At 34.7% G+C, this 19,344-nt stretch overlaps 1 protein-coding gene across 13 annotated transcripts in view; it reads right to left on the reverse strand.

The window, feature by feature from the left end:
- RALYL (RALY RNA binding protein like) overlaps window positions 1-19,344 on the reverse strand; it is a 677,252-nt gene that overhangs the window by 382,075 nt on the left and 275,833 nt on the right. For 6 of the 13 annotated variants that reach the window (XM_036094141.2, XM_036094137.2, XM_036094140.2 and 3 more), the window contains one exon: window positions 4,597-4,665. The exons of the other annotated variants lie outside the window; for them this stretch is intronic. The gene's annotated coding sequence lies outside the window, so the exon portion shown is untranslated. Of the gene's footprint in view, window positions 1-4,596; window positions 4,666-19,344 lie in introns of those variants that run through there. 13 annotated transcript variants of the gene reach the window in all.

Below are 19,344 nucleotides of genomic sequence, written 5' to 3' on the forward strand. Positions count from 1 at the left end.
CTTTTACATGCAAACCTGTTTCCCAGGCCACACTGCCAGAACACCCAGGATCACATTTAATTTCCATTAGTGAGGCCAGTCATTGTTTTAATATGATTACACAATGTTGTAAAATGTCCTTTTTTTATGAAAAGCAATTAATTTTCATTTAGTAACATTTTGGATGCCAACTATTTAGAAGTGACTCCTCAGAATGCAGATTTTTCTACAAATATCCATAGTAACCCCCTAATCAATATCAGATTCAAGGAAAGGACAAACAATACAACATAAAGACCTGGATTTAATTGCCATCATTAATACCACATTAATTTTGAATATTCCCATTCATGCCAGGACACCAACACCCAAAAGAACTTTTCTAGTTCCAGAACTACAAGATAAGATGTTAAATAGCAGGACTTTCAAACAGTTCATTTCAAAAATTTATCTATCTATCTATATATATATATAGGAATTAAATAAACATGTGTAAATGTTTTTTTCATCAGATTTGATTACATACTGATTGTAGATGTTATAGTTATTCAGCCTTGATTATCAGTAAAGTTTACCAGATGTCGTGAAGTAAAGGGCCAGAAAAAAAGGTTGCAAAGTAAATACTGCAGCTCTAAAAGACTGAAAAGCAGCCATTTGCAACATTCTGAAAATCGGGTTTTTTAAATCCTCGTATTTCAGTTTTCTTGAGAGTTGTTTTAAGTAAAACATACATGGTGATAAATTTTTACTGTTTCAGATCAGCTTGGATGTAGAAGAAAAGAAATTATTTGAAAATCATCTTATTTATAAACTCTCAAATCAAGAGGATATGCTGTTTCTCAAGAAATGCCAATAGGTTTTAATGATCTGTCAATTAAGTCCAAGGTTAGGCCTTTTCCTTGAAAATGCAAAGAATCACCACAAGTCCTTCTTGATTGGCTCTGCCTTGCCGGAGAGCTTCCTAAATCACATTACAGGAATATAATGCACAAGTCTCTATTACCTGTATTCAATGCTTTAAATAGGCAACTGCTTAACTGATTAAAAGGTAGTAACGTGTGTAAATAAAATTTACATAAAAAATAATTCTCAGATCTTATTCATGATTTTCAGTGGGTCCCATTTTATTTTGTCAGCTTTACTGAGTTATAATTGACAAATAAAAATTGCATATATTTAAGGTGTACAACTTGATATTTTGATATATGTAAACATTGTGAAATGATCTCACTTATATTTGGAATCTTAAGTAGTCAAACTCCTAGAAGTAGAGAGTAGGATGGCGGTTTTTCAGAGGCTGGATGGAGGGGGAAATGGGGAGTGCTGGTCAAAAGGTACAAAGTTTCAGCTGTGCAAGATGAATAAATTCTGGGGATCTGAAGAACAGCATGGTGCTATATTAACAATACTGTGTTATATACTTGAAATTTGCTAAGAGGGTAGATAAACTTTGTGACGGGGGAGGGGAGGTTGGAATAGGGAGTAATGTTTATGTGAGGTGATGGATATATTAGTTAGTCTGATTGTGGTGATCATTTTGTTTCTTTAAGATTTGCTAATAAACCTTACAATTCACTAATTTAATTTTTGCTCCTATTTTCTTAAAACCAGTATTTTATTGATAACAGCAAAGAACACCTAGTTTGAAGAAGAGATTAAAAAAATTCATTATAAGCCCCTCCACCACAATGTAAGATCCGCTTAAGAAAGCTGATCTCAACGACGGTTATTGGAGTCTTTTCTACCACAGGCAATATGAAACTAACGAAGATTAGTAATGGTGTTACTGAAAACCTTGCTAAAGTTTGTAGCAATGGGAAGCACCAAGCAAGAAACAAGTCTTTACATTTTTTCCCACATATTCTGTACAATGTGAAAAGGCAAGTTGAAAATTTCCTTTCAGTCTTGGTTTCCTAGAAAAGATACTGTATTCTATCATCAAGCAAGTACATATTGATCACCTACTGTGTGCCAAGATGTTAGTTGTCCTTTATGGAGAGCCATTTATATGTCAGGGATCACATAATGCTCTTAACATCTTTAAATAATTATCTCAGTCAATCCTGATAACAATGTATAAGGTTGGAATTAATACACCTTTTTTAAATTCATCAGGAAACTGAGACTCAGAGATAAAGTGACCTACTTAAGATAGATCTAGGTAGCTTTTGGTAGAAATAAGTTTCAAATCTAGGTCTGCACCATTCTGGAGGCTGCACACAATACTGACACTCCATTGGCTTTGAAAGTCTTTACTCTTTTTCAGCTGATTTAATTAAATTCCATAAAGAAAAAAAGAGAGAGTTGCTTGCATATTCTCCATATTGCATTTCTAGCTTTTATTCACAAGATTGTTCCCAGAATAAATATGGAATAAAGTTTTGCCTAATGAAGCATGCATAGATAAAGTAGCATAAGAAGAAGAAAATATCAGCAAAAAATCTTTTCTCCCCTGAAAAAGTAGGAGTTCACTAATCATAGCTAAGGAAAAGAAAAAAAAAAAAAAAGCTGTGAATATAATTATCATGATGGATATTTTTGGAAGTTTTTCTTTTGGGATTATATAAAGTTTGTCTTACCCCCTCAGGAAATACAATATTTCAGCTTTCTGAGTATTGTGGCCATGGTTTACTTTCATATCTTTCATAATATGTTTTAACAGTCTGTTGAGAAGTATGTCATCATTACCCTATTCCTTTTAAAAGAATATACTGAAAAAAAGGCAGTTCCATTTGGATATGAATAAGAACAAAATTTATGGAGCTCTATGAAGTTTTGATGATTAAACATAAATGTATATCAATTCCAGCATCTCCTACTTTCCCCACCAGAGGTTAAAAGTATTATTAATGGGCATATTCAATACTAGGAAGGTTAGATGTGCATCTTGAGTGCTTCATTTGAGGTGCCATGTTAACAAGCCCTGAAAGGAGATCCATTAGCAGCTGCAATGAGGCTTTTTTAGTCAAAGTAGGTAATTAATGGAATTATGAATAATGGTTATTATTCAATTCAATCCCAGAAAATTACATTGAATATGAAAAGAAGGACTTGATATTGCTCAATAAAGTAGTTAGAATTTTGAAGAGCTAACCATATAATGGAAATAATATCCCAGGGTGGTGATACTCAGTCTACAACACACAGACTCAGGACAGCTTATTCATTTGGAGCATGAGACTCTTTTATAAATTTCTAATTTATAAATCTGGGCATTATACTAGCTTCTAGAGGTGACATGAAAATCACGTGGCTCTTGGTGCCTGATAATTACACCTGAGTTATGTTGACTCCTAACAAATAGGAAAGATGATTCTTTACTAGTCAAAAATATAAGCAAACTTAAAAATCATTCATTCCCTCTTTTAAAATAGTGTGTATGAAAGAGAAGAAAGAAAACACTGATGATCTATACAATGTTATCCCCACTTAAATAATCTTAAGACTTTGGAACATTTGGGAAGGGTAGAAAGTTAACTTCCTTACCCAAACCCCACTCTTTCCATTCTACACATATGTACAAATCAGGAAAGTGTAGGTAAATCGGTGAATCGATTTAGAGTCATCTAATAAACCACAGTTATTAGTAGGTGTAGTCACCATGTTGCAAAATGTATAAACCCATACTTAGCTCCTTCTTTTATGGACCCGAGTGAGTAAGTTGGTTCAGGACTTACAATGGGCCTTGTAGATTCCCTCTCTCTTGTTCTACCTCTACATGCAAGGTTGAGAGTGGTTATCATAGAGATAGTTTCTATACCATGCTGCAGTACTTATTAGTTCTCTACCTACTACCAGAAAGTAGTAGGATCTCAAGATGTGAATGTAAGTTTTAATGGATGGTAAGAGGCTTCATCTCAGATCATGAGCTTAAGTGGTAAACATGGTCTAGTTTTGTCAGAGTTTGAATTAGAATATTGAGCACTCAAGCTGCTATTATGATGGCATACTTGCATTCTTACATTTATCTTTCATGTGTTAGGCTTCTTTGGGAATTCCAATGGAAACAAGAAGACGATTTCTGTTTTTGTGGATTTAGGGGCCATAACACCATGAAAAAACATATTGAAACTATCCTAACACTACACTGATTATTTATAATAAATGCCAAAAAACAGGAGAAAGTTGAAGATAAAACTGTAATCATATTACCTTGGATTCAATTGAATGAGATTTGAAATGTTCTTGGAAAATCTAAGTCAGGGATATATATATATATATATATTTTAGATGTATACTCATAGATATTTATATATAAGAATATAACATTTTTTATAGATACAGATAATCTAATGTTGCTTCACTAAGAGGTTCATTCTGAGAATTCTATTATTTTTTGAAATGATTTAAGTATATGCTTAGTAGCTTCATTTGCTTGGTTAGAGAAATGTGCCAATAAAGCCGTGGTTATGAGTTGATTACTACAGAAGCATCTAAACAAAACCGAAAGGGACAAGATCCTGTCCATCCTGTCAAACTTCCTTTTGAGGGAATCTACAGCATTCCAAATGTAGTCATCCAAACCAAAACTGAACACCTGGTGATAGGACTAACTGGCTTGCAATCGTTGGACCATGACTATATTTGACATTCCATATATAACCAGTCCTTCCATACCTTGCTTGTTTGCACGGAAAAGAGACTGGAGTCTGAATAGCCCAAGAGAAACGAATACCACGGCTAAACCTAAAATAACAAAATGAAAAGAATAATGAATTCAGTATAGCTTTTGTTTGGTGATTAATAGTCACGCTAACTGAAATCCTTTGCTTTACCACAAAGAGCAACTTTTCTAGTAGAAAAGGCAGATAATAGTCCATCAGTATTTACCTACATGTGTCAGACGTAGTGCTTTCACTGTGTATCTTTAAGTATCTTAAATCTCACTAAACCATATAAAATATTTTACTAGTAAACAGATGAAGACTCAGAGAAGTCCCTGACTTTTTAAAAAGCACATTAGAGGCTCACACTGAATAGTTAAACGTGAGATGACAAGTCGAGACTTGTTTTAAAATCTGGACATTGGGAGAAAAATTGGAAGATGTACATAACACAAGAATGAAAAACTATTGCTGGTGATGTTGGGTGAATGATACATGGGGGCTTATTCTATTATGTATTATATTCATTCTCTCTACTTTTATGTATGTTTGTAACCTCTATAAAATTAAAAAATAAGGTGGGCAAATTAAGAAAATATTTAAAAAAAGCATATAGTCAGTGAGCAGTGCAGTAGTCTATCTTCAAAGTCTATTATCTTTCTTTTTTTTAAATTTTACTATGTTATGTTAATCACCATGCATTACATCATTAGTTTTTGATGTAGCGTTCCATGATTCATTGTTTGTGCATAACACCCAGTGCTCCATTCAGTACATGCCCTCTTTAATACCCAACACCAGGCCAACCCATCCCCCTACCCCCCTCCCCTCTAGAACCCTCTATTATCTTTCAACACAAAATACCAAATACTAACTAGTAACTGGTAACTCAGAGTTTCCCCATCCTCCCTGCTTCTTCTGAAGGGATGCCTTACGCATTTGCTTCTACTCATATTAGTGAAAAAGAGACAAAGCTTAGAAGAGAAAAATACAAAACTCTGCTTAATTTTAGGACTGTAAAAAGTTAGACAAAAAAGATAATTACCTAAAGTTTTCAGAGTGACGGTAGGTGAAAATGAAAGGTCAGTGAGAGAGTTAAAACAATTTCCAAATACCATATGCCTTACATGAATAAATTAGCTACCTGTTCCTAAAAACTTCCATATGCCAGACAAATACAGAAAATTATGAAATTGCCTATTTTTATTTCAAGGTATGTTTCTTTAAAATGTCATCTTTTGATGAATATTTTTTTTTTTAAAGATTTTATTTATTTGACAGAGAGACAACGAGAGAGGGAATACAAGCAGGGGGAGTGGGAGAGGGAGAAGCAGGCTTTCCGCGGAGTAGGGAGCCCAATGCAGGGCTCGATCCCAGGACCCCGGGATCACGATCTGAGCCGAAGGCAGATGCTAACGACTGAGCCACCCAGGCACCCCTTTTGATGAATATTTAAAAAAAAAATAAATTGAGAAATAGTGAGTACTAAAAACAGATTTTTAAAAATCAATAGTTTTTAATAAACCATCACAAAATCAAAATGACCCTTTTCAAATTGATGTCTCACAATATTTTGTATCTCTCCGAACTGTTCTAGTCATCCCAGAAAGAGGCAGAATCTGTGTACCACTTTAGAAGCTCCTAACAAAGGCATATAAAGCAGGCACTGTTTGCTCATTTGCTGGTCAGTTTTTTTGGGGAAATTTGCTCCCCAAGGAAGAGTTGAAGTGAAAATTTTAGTCTTTATTGTGTATGTCAAATATAAATGTATGTTGTGTTTACTCTAAGTAAGTGTTGAAATTATATAATAACGGGACCCTTTTGAGGGTTTTTACCTCTGAAAGTTTATAACCTATTAAAGGGTAAATATAACCATAAATATAAAGATAACACAAGAAACTATTATATGTAATGCCTTGTTAAAGATGTATTCATTCATTTATATAATATACACTCATTTGTATTATAAGTATTCATAAAAGGGGAAAACACAATCTCCTTATGGTATCCAGTATACTTCATGGAGCTTAAGGCATTTGAAAGCTGAGTTAAAGAGAAGGGATTTCAACAGATTAAAAAAACATGAATAGCTTCATAGAATATTCAGTTTGATGCTTACAATACATCCATTTAAAGTACTTTGGAGATATGCTGAAAAGATAAATTAAGGTCAGATGGTGGAGATTTTAAATGCTAAGCAAAAAGAGTCTGAATGTAATTCAGAGAGCAAGGAGGATTTATTGAGGTTTTTGTTTGTTTGCTTTTGGAGCATGGATGTAATACAGTATATAAATATTTGCAAAAATATTTTGTAATCAAATCTCTTAAAAGCTCTGCTTTAGTATACAATTGAATTATATGGTAAGTTTCTTAAGAGAGGTTGCTTCTAAGGGCAGGGATTATTGTTCTGGGTTTATAATGAAATACATTTCATTATATATCATTTATTTTTACTTTTTTTGAACCATGAATCTGTGTTCGCTACAATTTAAAAAGGTAGAAGAGAAAAAAGCCTCACTACAATATACTTGAATCTTGCTTTCTCTTAAATTAATACTTTTTTTCTAGTAGCAATGTTAGAGTTCTAAAACAAGTTGGTTTTATAGTTCTAAGTTAAATACTGATTCTATAATAAAATTGTGTGACTTCTAAAAAAATGCCTTATTTGTATGAAAATTTTTGCCTGTAAAAATAAGATTATTTGGGGGCACCTGGGTGGCTCAGGCAGTTAAGCATCTGCCTTCAGCTCAGGTCATTGATCTCAGGGTCCTGGGATCAAGCCCCATGTCAGGCTCCCTGCTCAGTGGGGAGTCTGCTTTTCCCTCTCCCTCTGCCCCTACCCCCGCTGCTCATGCTCTCTCTCTCTCATATAAATACAGTCTTTTTTAAAAAGTAAGATTATTTTTCATAATTTTACAAAAAGCAATAAAATGAAGAGAATCTAGGAAGTAAAAATAAAGGATCGAATCTAGTGCTCAAATAGAGACATAGAATTGGAAAGTGCTATAATGTTTTTGGACTACTTGCTTCTTAACTGAGGAGCTGATTCTATGGCATCCATGAGAGATCATCATCAAAAATCTAAGACTACACACCAATCAGAATGGCCAAAATCCAGAACACTAACACCATCAAATGCTGGTGAGGGTATGGAGCAACACGTCTCATTCATTGCTAGTGAGAATGCGAAATGGTACAGCCACTGTGGAACACTGGTCATTTCTCATGAAACTCAACATACTCTTATCATACCATCTAGTTATCATGTTCCTTGGTACTTACTCAAAGGAGCTGAAATTTGATGTCCACACAAAAATCTGCACATAGTTCCTTAGTATTTACTCAAAGGAGTTGAAATTTGACGTCCACACAAAAATATTACAGCAGTTTTATTCATTCTTACAAACTTGGAAACAACCAAGGTGTCTTTTAGTAGGCAAGTGGATCATAAACTGTGGTACATCCAGATAACGGAATATTATTCAACACTAAAAGAACTCAACTATCAAGTTATGAAAAGACATGGAGAAAACTTAAATGGATATTACTAAGTGAGAGAAGCCCTCTGAAAAGATCACATATTGTATGATTCCCACCATATGACATTCCGAAGATGGAAAATTCTAGAGACAATAAAAAGTTCAGTGGTTTCGAGGGGTTGAGAGGGTAGTGAATAGGTGGAGCACAGAGAATTTTTAGGGCAGTGAAAATACTCTGTATGATACTATAACAATGGATGTCATTACATATTTGTCCAAATCCAAAGAACGTACAACATGAGGAGTGAACCATAATGCAAACTATGGACCTGGATAACTATCAATGCATCAGTGTAGGCCATTAATAGTAACGAATGTATCACACTGGTAGAAGATGTTGATAATAGGGAAGATTATGTATGTTTGCGGGCCGAGGGGGTAGGAAAAATGTGAACTATGTACCTTCCTCTCAATTCCACTGTGAAGCTAAAACCACTCTAAAAAAATCATCTTTTAAAAAAAATTATAGACTGGGATGCCTGGGTGGCTCAGTCAGTTAAGCGCCTGCCTTCAGCTCAGGTCATGATCCTGCATGATCAAACCTGGCCACCCTCTCCTTGAAAGGAGCACCTGCTACATCTCCTCGGCTTGGTAAGAGCTGCTCTGAAAGCTGCTCAAATAGGTTGAGTTCTGTCCTATCCCTGAGCATGAAAGTGGTCTAAGCCCCGAGACCAAAAAGCCCTGAAAGCTTACAGGCTGCTCAATCAGGGACAAAGAGCCTATGAGCTGGCACGTTACCAGGCAGCAGAAGACAGTGCTGATCCACCTTCTGTGTTGGTTTGTTTCCTCTTGAGACTTTTCACTACCTCAACCTGCTGCAAGCTTCATCAAAGACCTGAGTAGGCACACTTTAGAGCTTGGGAAAGGGGGAAATAGTACTAGAGTAAGTGGCTCATAGTAAAGCAACACTGGCAAAGAAGGGTAACAGCTTCCTCAAACAGGGGAAAAAACAAAGGAAGGAAAGTTGGAAGGGAGGGAGAAAGGGAGAAAAAGAGGAAGTGAGGGAGGAAGGGAAAAAACAACAACAAACTACCCCTACAGTTTTGCCTTTTCCAGAATGTCAAATGGTTGGAATCAGACAGTATGTAGCCTCAGAGTGGCTTCTTTCACCTAATTATATGCACTTAAGTTTCCTCCATGTCTTTTGGTGCATGGATGGAAAGAAGGAAAGAGAGAAGGAACCCCCCCCAAATAAAAAATCCAGCATAAAGACTTAAGAACTCCAGGAACTAGAAGACAAAATGTTGTTCACTCCTGAGAAGAAAGGTATATCTCAAAACACAGTAAACATGTAAAAAGATGAAAATAACTAGGGGAAATAGAAAAATGAGAAGGTTATGAAAAATCCAGGAGACAGAAAATGCAAATACAAGACATACAAGAGGGAAACACATTAACTCATAAAGAAGAGACAGAAATCCAAAAGATAATAATAAAAAAAAACTCCTAAAGAAAGATTTAATTTTTCATCACAAAAAGGCTAGTTCCAGGCAAGACTTTCCCCCCCCCCAAAAGCACACATAGGCATATCCTAGTAAAGTTCCAGAGAAAATTTTGTGACATTCAGGCAAAAATAAACAAAGTAACTTACAAGGAAATAATGGTATAGTGTAAGATTTCCTCAATTATATCCCAGGAAAGTAGAATATGGCAGTGATACTACTAAAATGATTCTAAGTTTCAGACAGACATATGATATTAATAGTGGTTATCTGGGTTGGGGACAGGTAAGGTTACAAAGTGCAAGGAAATGAGGAAAAGAAACGTGAGCCACATTTTTAAGGCTATTTTTAAAATTATGCTGATGAAAATACCATGTATGATATGATGTCATTTACCTCCCCTGTATGTATGGGGATATATATAGAGAAAGCAGTACGGAAAGTTAGCAACAAAGACTTTTTATATTGGGACTTCAAAGTTTTAAAATTTTCCTATCCATACTTTCCTTCATGTGTTAAAGTTATTATCATGCATTACTTATATAATATCAGGGGAAATAACAAAAACTATTCTTATTTTGGGGGGAAAAAAGTTCTCCCAAGTTTTGATTCCTCATAACTCCTCCCAGGGGTCTTCAGTTCTATTTACAAAACACCATGAAATAAATTAAATCCTTCCGCTACATGAAGATCTATAAAAATATGAGTGAACATTAGAAATGTATTTGAATGTAAATTTAAGTCATTTTGAATGATCCTTCCAGGATTCTTCTACCTATGCTCCAGAAATCCTAGCTCCCTTCACAAAAATTGTCCACCATCTGTTACCATTCTTAAACTTAAAAGTTTCCCTCTCTAATTTATCCTCATCTTAAATTAAGCTCATATTTTTCTTCCTAAAAAAATATTTTTAAAAACATCCATTTCCTTCACATAATAAATAAATAAATGTGCATTCTCATTCCAAATCCTCTTGTAGCCCCTGACTTCCTTTCCCCCTTCTTCCTACAGTCAAATGCCTTAACTGATTTGTCTATTCTCATTGACTGCAGGTTCTTATTAGACAGTTCCAGCCTTCAGTGTCTAGAAAAGCCTTACAACACCAACTAAAAGCTGCTTGGTCCAGAAATTTTTCCAGGTTAATACCTGTGAGGTAGATGTTAAATATTATTTTAGAAACAAGAAGCTGTAGCCCACTTATTGCCAAGGTGGGCACAGGATGACCTTGGAAATGATTTTCTTTCTAGGAGTCAACTAAGTGACCCTCTCAGTCATGTAAATGTATGGCAAGTAATCATCCTTCTGAGACTAGGGAGCAGTCAGCCTTCCACAATCTGACTGAAGCTGCCCCAACCAATTGTCCTTTGGTAATGATAAATGAATCTCATGGAACAAATAACCTCAACTTAAAGAATCCAAGAAGCCTCCTGGGAAGAAAGAAGGCAAGACTCAGAGGCTCATCCAGGGCCCAGAGGAGACTGAAGCTTTATATTCAGGGACAAGGGCAACAATAGGAACCAGGGGCATTTGAAAATGGGCACCTCTGGGGTACTGAGTTCCCAGCTATCCATCTATATGTTCTTGACACTAAGAAAGCCTCCAAACCCATAGCAATTCTGGATGTTGAGGAAACCTCAAAACGTTGGTATTAAGCTTTTTGCTCAAGTGTACAGGTGATAACTCATGCAATTAATTGGACAAGTACAATATTCAACCATATTTGTAGCACTGAACTTGTGAAGCAGGTCATACAACTTATGCTGAAGGAAAAAAAAAATCACATTTGTTACAATCATTTCCAGATATGAAGTATTTGTACCATGAAAATAACTGTCTCTGTAAAGTGAAGTTATAAATCATCTCATGATAAATTATTTCCTGTTACTCTACCTTGCACGGATGCTAACACTTCAATCATTCCTTCTCTATAAATGCTGTTTTGTTTCCAATATTAATGCAAACGCAGAGTTAATGTTTCATAATCTCACTCCATGGATATAAACATCTTTTCTCTGCTGACTTCACAATCCTGTTAAAAAACACTGTTGCCTCAATCACACTTTTCTCTGATAGTAAATCGCTTGCTGCATACATCTTAGCCAAACTAGATCAATTTTATTTGCTTTTGTTGTTCATTAACACAGTTCAATAAATAAATTCATTATAAAGTTTAACACCCAATTCTTGTACACAAATGTAATAGAGAAGATGTTTGCAAACTTCCTCTGTAGAGAGACAGATAGTAAAAATTTCAGGCTTTGCAGCCAATTTGATATTTGTTTCAACTACTCGATTCTGCCACCGAAGCTTAAAAGTAGCCATAGATAATAGGCAAATGAATCAGCATGGCTGTGTTCCAATAAAACTTTATTTACAAAAACTAGTGGCAAGCCAGATTTGACCTGTGAGCCATAGTTTGTTGACCCCTGCCCTATATAAAAGGCTGGGAAATATTTTCACACTTTAAAGGTTTTCTTGTATTAACCAACCACCAGTTACAGAGTGTATTTATTGTATATCAAAGATTCAGCCAAAGTAGAAGTGCAGCGAAGCAGAACTTGACTTCTGTAAATGTATCCAAAGAATTCTACTAAAGTACATTAATCTCAGTTTTCTTATTATTATCCCATAATCCAGGAGCCTAGCAAGGCTAGAGCATGGGAAAAATACACTAGGGTGCAGGTCATTCTGACTAGTGTCAGTGAAAAATACCTTCCCTGAAAAAATTCTTGGTCTGTCTAAGTTCTAAACAACTGCTTTGGTTATTTTTGAATTTTAATGTTTTATTATTGCAAATGGTCATGTTTTAGAATTTGTCTTTAAAAAGAAAAAAAATTGTATTCTACATTAATTTACATAATTTTATTATACTGTCAGTCTCGGAGCCATCCATAAGTATTCCTTTCAAGAGAGTTCATTTCCATCTGTGAAGTTTTAGATCATGTGAACCCACTTTAGGCACAGTTCATATCTCCAACCCCTGTGGTATTACGTATCTCTGCACTCAAACAGTAGATTAGATATAAACATGAATGATATGGGTATAAATAAACCACATTTGATTTACTTCCCCTCTGCCATTCAATGAACTACTTGTTGTTTTTATGCATTTGTAAATTTTCTGGAAATTATTGTGAAATGGAATTTTTGTTCTTTCAGATTTAGTCTCATGTTAAGAATTTCTCCTGTTTTTGTGTATATCTTTTGTTTTATGTGAAAATTTTTGAAATTAAAACTAATAAAAGTGTTCTTTCACCAAATATGAGCACAGATAGACCAACAAATACATTTATATTGTCTCCTGAGCATGAATATACAAAGAAAATTAGTTTGGACTGTCATTGCAAATTTGTAGAAGTTAAAACTAGAAAACAAAATGTTATTACTTATTGTTGTAACTAAAATGTTGGTATATTTCTTTTTTATTTTCAAAAAATGTATTAATACAATTTAGAAGTAATGCTTTTTTGTACTGAACACTTGTTTTATTTTTTCAATTCTTTATATATACTGGCATGATATATATATATATATGTATATACTTGTATAGATACATGTATTACACACACAAGAAGTTCAGTAATAGAAACATTTCACTGTTTTGGTTTCTTTTTTGGCCTTTAAGATTACTCATTTCATTTCACGATTGTTACTGAGCATGCTCTGTTGAATAGAGGAGGCAAGTCTTAATACTCCACTCTGTGTGTCAAATATCCTAGGCACAGTACTAGCATACACGGTAACATGAAGAACTAGGGGGCAGATCATGTGGGGCTTCATAAGCCATTGTCAGAATTTTGACTCTTACTCAGAAAAAAAAGAAAGCCTTTCTTTTTTTAATTAGAGGAGTGGCATGATAACTCACATAATAAAATAAACACGCTGGCAGCTTTCTTGAGAATACATTGTGATGGCTTACAGGAAAGTAAGCACAGAAGAATGAAGACTGAACAGGAGGCTATTGCAAAAATACAGACAAGGCATCATGGTGGCTTGGCAAGAGTAATAACATCTGAAAGCTGTGAGAGCAGGCTTCATTCTGGATACCTTTTTTTAAAGATTTGTGTATTTATTTGTGGGGGGACAGGGGCATAGGGAGAGGGAGCAGACTCCCCACTGAGCACAGAGGCAGCCGTGGGGCCCGATCCCAGCACGCTGAGATCATGACTTGAGCCGAAATCGAGAGTTGGCCGCTTAACCGACTGAGCCACTCCGGCGCCCCATTCTGGATACATTTTGAAGCTAACCCCATTTAATCTCCTAGAAGGTTTTGGATCTGAGATGAGAAAAAAAAAATAAGAAAACTCCAAGGTTTTTGTCCTGAATAATTTGTAAGAATGGAATTATCATTAACTGAGATGATAAAGAATATAAAAGGAACAACACTGGGGAGAAGATCAGAAATTCAGATTTGGAGGTGTGGAGTATGAGATGTCTACTCACCACCCAAGTGGTGATGTCAAGTAGGTAGTTTAGTATATGAGTTTGGAGTATGGGAGACAAGACTGGATTGGATATAAAAATATAATGGTTCCCAGAATATAAAGAAAAATGAAATGCATCAGACTAAATGAGATTACCAAAGGATAGAGTATACAGAACCAAGGATGGAACCCCAACATTTGGAAGTTAGGACAAGAGGATAAATCAGCAAAGATGTCTGAGGGGGGCAACCAGAGAGCAAGAGGCCATCCATACAATGTATGTGAAGCTACGTAAAAGAGTTTTGGAGAGTAAGACACTGCTGGAAAAAAAGTTGATGTAGAGTGTGTGTGTGTGTGTATTCAAAATGTGCACTCAAAAACACTAGACATTGTTAGTCATAATTGTAACAATGTCATATTTTAAGATATACTTAGATTGATTGCCCTATCCAATTCACAGATCATTGATTAAACTAGTTAAAAAACTAGTTCATTGCTTCGTTGTTGCTCACCATGCTCCGAGATAACACTCACATATCATTTTAAATTAATGTTAATAATTAGGTTTTAATTGGTTTCATAATTTTGTTCCCAATGAATAAACACGTTTGGGAATTTTATTGCTGTAGAATAAAAGAAATAGCATGTATATAAAAATATAAAAATAATTTGAGTCAATACTACAGATTTGCAAGATATTTCTTTCCTTTTTAAGTGCTCTGTTCATTATTCATGTTTAAGAGAAATAGTTCTAGTAGACTACTCATCATTCCCTGTACACACCGTGACATTTCACACCTCCCTGCCTTGGCATATGTTCTTTCCCTTGCCTGGTATCCTTCCACTTGATGAGTTCTTTCTCCTCTGAATAGCGCATCCAGAATTATTAACTTCCTCTTCAGTTATCCTATAGCATGTTAAATATATCTGCATTATGCTGCAGTAGTAATTTACTAGATTGTATTTTATTTAATTGTTTATATATATACATATAATTTACTTTACCTTCAAGAACTCTAACAAGATTGAAACCTTCTCTGTCCTTGTTACAGCTTTCTTAGCATCTAGCCTTATTCCTGGCAGAGCGGGCGCTTGATAAATATTTGTTTTTTTTTTTTTAAGTTTTTTTTTTTTAAGATTTTATTTATTTATTTGAGAGAGAGAGAATGAGAGACAGAGAGCACGAGAGGGAAGAGGGTCAGAGGGAGAAGCAGACCCCCCGCTGAGCAGGGAGCCCGACGTGGGACTCGATCCCAGGACTCCAGGATCATGACCTGAGCCGAAGGCAGTTGCTTAACCAACTGAGCCACCCAGGCGCCCTGATAAATATTTGTTAAATGAATGAGCTTATTGGATGACCCTTTCTTCTTGATTTCTAAGGTGCTATTTCAAGAAAACCTGTCAACTCAATGAAAGTTTTTCTGGAAAGAGAAGCTGCATTAAATAGATGCCAATTTAAAAAGATCTTAATTTAAGAAATATTAAAAATGGAAAAATTATTTTATTTATGTCTCTGAATTGATGTAATTAAGTAATGTCTATTCAAAAGGCAACCTATACATTAAGACAGAAACCGAAAATACATGAAGTGAATGAATAAAAGAATGTATGAAATACTCCACAGTAAAACTATATATTCTATCTTGGAAAATGACACTGCATATAAAAATGACAGGCTCTTGTTCAGAAATGGCTTTCTATTCCAATCCCGTCTGTTTTGCCTCTTAACAATTTTGAAAAATATAATAGCTTCTATCTCTCTGTTCTTCCTTGGTGATAACTGCCCTCCCAATTAATCATCTCATCTTTTTTCATCAATTATTACATTTCCCACCCTCGAGTTGATGATGTCCTTGCATGGTTACATAAGACAGAATTAAGCTTAAGGACAAAGGAACATTATTTAAGTGATTTGCATTATTTAGTGTTATTATTAAATAGACAGCAGAGGACTATTAAGGCGACGTTAAAATTTTCAGAGTTTTAGCATCTTAAGAAAGTCATCAATCAGTCACAGCATCATGGCCTGATTGACCACAAGCACTCAGAGGTCTAGTGACTTCATAGGGTCTACAATGCAGCAGCAACTAATACTCTACCTCCCAAAAATAAGATGAAAGGAAAAAGTGATATATCAACGCCAGTGTTTGAAAATCTGATCTCTAGTCTCCAGAGCAAAAATTTTAAGTTCTACCTTTTTAGAGTATTAACAAAGCATCATACCATGTTATGGAGGGATGTAAAGGAAAATAAAATCACATTTAGAGGTAACACTGAAATCTGCAATTAGAAATTGGAACAAATAGTTTTATCTTTATTTTAAAAGCTAAATTTCTATGAATACTAAATTTCATGTTGATTTTATTTTAATTCTCTGGTTTATGTTTTCTCAAGATCTTTTAAAAGTATACTGTACAGTGAAAAATCACAAAATTATTATAATTTACATTAAGGAGGTTAATTTCTTTTTTTTTTTTTCCCATTCTCCACTATTTTTTTTTATTTTTTTTATTGTTATGTTAATCCCCATACATTACATCATTAGTTTTTGATATAGTGTTCCATGATTCATTGTTTGTGCATAACACCCAGTGCTCCATGCAGAACGTGCCCTCCTCAATACCCATCACCAGGCTAACCCATCCTCCCACCCCCCTCCCCTCTAGAACCCTCAGTTTGTTTTTCAGAGTCCATCGTCTCTCATGGTTCTTCTCCCCCTCCGATTTCCCCCCCCTTCATTCTTCCCCTCCTGCTACATTCCTCTTCTTCTTTTTTTCTTTCTTAACATGTATTGCATTATTTGTTTCAGAGGTACAGATCTGAGATTCAACAGTCTTGCACAATTCACAGCACTTACCAGAACACATACCCTCCCCAGTGTCCATCACCCAGTCACCCCATCCCTCCCACCCCACCCCCCACTCCAGCAACCCTCAGTTTGTTTCCTGAGATTAAGAATTCCAAGGAGGTTAATTTCAACACAATGCAGAAAAATAAGGTATTAAATATCTTACCAATCTAAGCATAAAATCCAAAGGCCTATGTTCACTGGAAAAATCTGCTTAGGACTTTTATTTCTAAATAGTGAATCAGTGACTTACAAGGGTGTCATTATTTCTGATAAAAGTGCAAATGCTATTAAACTTATTTCATGGCACACCAAATTATTTAGTTATAATGCAATTCTTCTAATCATGAGTGCTTTAGTGGAGATCATTTTATATCTACAAAAATGAAGATGAAACAGACACATGGTTCTCTACAGCAATTTTAAACATAAAAGCAAACGCCGTGAAACACTATTGAAAAACATATTTCTTGACATGCACAGCTCTTTGCTGTACAACGCCTATGTTCCATTGGTCTCTTTTCATGAGTTATTCAGCTCCTTGAGTGTAGCAATTACGGACTGATGGAGATTTTTAAGGTTGCTAAAACTTGAATGGAACTTAAGAGTGCCTACTTGGTGCTGAAGAGTACAGATAAAAAGTTCATTTACTAGTAAAAAACAAATCTATTCTTTGAGCATAAATGAGCACAAAACAGTCACAGAGTAATACTGGTTGTGTTAAATAGTCAACCACACCAGCAAAGCACTTTCACTACAAGCCATAGGACTGAAGATGGAAATAACTTTGTTACACAGTGTATTTTTGTTCAAAAATGCTATCTAATATGGGATACTATATTAACCTCATTTGGAAAATTTAAAAAAGGAAAAAAAAAGATGTTATTCCTTTATTCTCAGTAATGTGATTCAATCGATTTATTGTTTTTTAACTGTGGTTTTGTTAATTTCAGTGCTTAAGTACTAAAGTAAAGCGTAAGCATATATTAACTAAAGAAAATCCACTAATGAGTAAGTTTACCAAGTTTTGGATATAAGGTTCTAGAAGAATATTAGAACATAGTTCCTTTTTTAAAAGTTCATGTTTTTTTCCCTTTAAATTAGGTATTATTAACATACGTTAAAAATTAGCACTTAAATATTCAATATTATGAGGGTTGACAATTGTATACGATTACACAACACTGCTCAAGTAAGATACAGGGCATTTCTAACACCCTACTATGTTCTTTTATCTTTTAAAAATGGAAATCTCCAAGGGACTAGATTGTGATCAATATCTAGATTCTCAATGGGAAAGTATGAGATTCTTCCATGAAGTATATCCTAAAAAAACAAAGAAGACTAGATTCTGGTCCTTCCTATCTTTGTTAAGTCTATACTTTAGCCAACATTAAATGTTTGTTTACTCCGTATAGGGAATAACAAAGCAGTTGTTGAATAGAACACTGCCTCTTTAAATCAAAGGAACCGTTTTATTTAATGGACTTGTTTTGTTGATAATATATTTAGGCAAAGATTTTAAGTCCTAGAGTTACCATTTTGGTTAATGCTCAGGTATTTACTATGCTTTTTTTTTTTAAAGTAAACTAGAAATTATCTAAGGATATCTAATTGTATCTGGATTAGTTTCAAATCCAAGTGTTAGTACGTTGAACTAATAACACAGTGCCAAATTCAGGTTCTTAAAAATTTGTCTTTAAATAGTTAAGCATATTTTTAATTAGAACCTGAAAATTTACAAATATATTAATAACTTGAATATCACTGGAAATTTGGATTAATCAAGTTATGTGCAGGTATGTATGTATGTATTTATTTATTTTGGAGGTCACTGTCTTTTTTTATTTAGTTTATTTAAACAAAAACAAAAACAAAAAACCCAGTTCATTTATTCCTTTCTTGTAAATTCCCAAATTCCACTAGCTAACATTTTTTTTTTTGGTCTATAATTTTTTTTTTAAAGTTGAGTATATGTTGACACACAATGTTACATTAGTTTCAGGTGTATAACACTGTGATTCAACTTCTCTGTGTTATGCTATGCTCATCAGAATTGTAACTACCATGCATACTGTCACCATACCATACTTCTATAGTATCATTTATTATATTTCCTCTGTTGTGCCTTTTATTCCCACTTATCGATTTCATAATTGAAAGCCTGTATCTTCTATTCTCCTTCATCAGTTTTGCCCATTTTCCAATCCCCCTTCCCTCTGGCAGTTATCATTTTGTTCTATGCATTTATAGGTCTGATTCTGCTTTTTGTTTATTCATTTGTTCTGTTTTAGATTCCACAGATAAGTGAAATCATATGATATGTCTTTCTTTGACTTCTTTTTTTTTCAAATCTTTTTTTTAAATATTTTATTTATTCTTTGACAGAGAGAGAGAGACAGCGAGAGAGGGAACACAAGCAGGGGGAGTGAGAGAGGGAGAAGCAGGCTTCCCATCAAGCAGGGAGCCCGATGTGGGGCTCGATGCGGGGCTCGATCCCAGGACCCT

This window comes from Halichoerus grypus, chromosome 5 (assembly GCF_964656455.1).
Source record: "Halichoerus grypus chromosome 5, mHalGry1.hap1.1, whole genome shotgun sequence".
NCBI lineage: Eukaryota > Metazoa > Chordata > Mammalia > Carnivora > Phocidae > Halichoerus > Halichoerus grypus.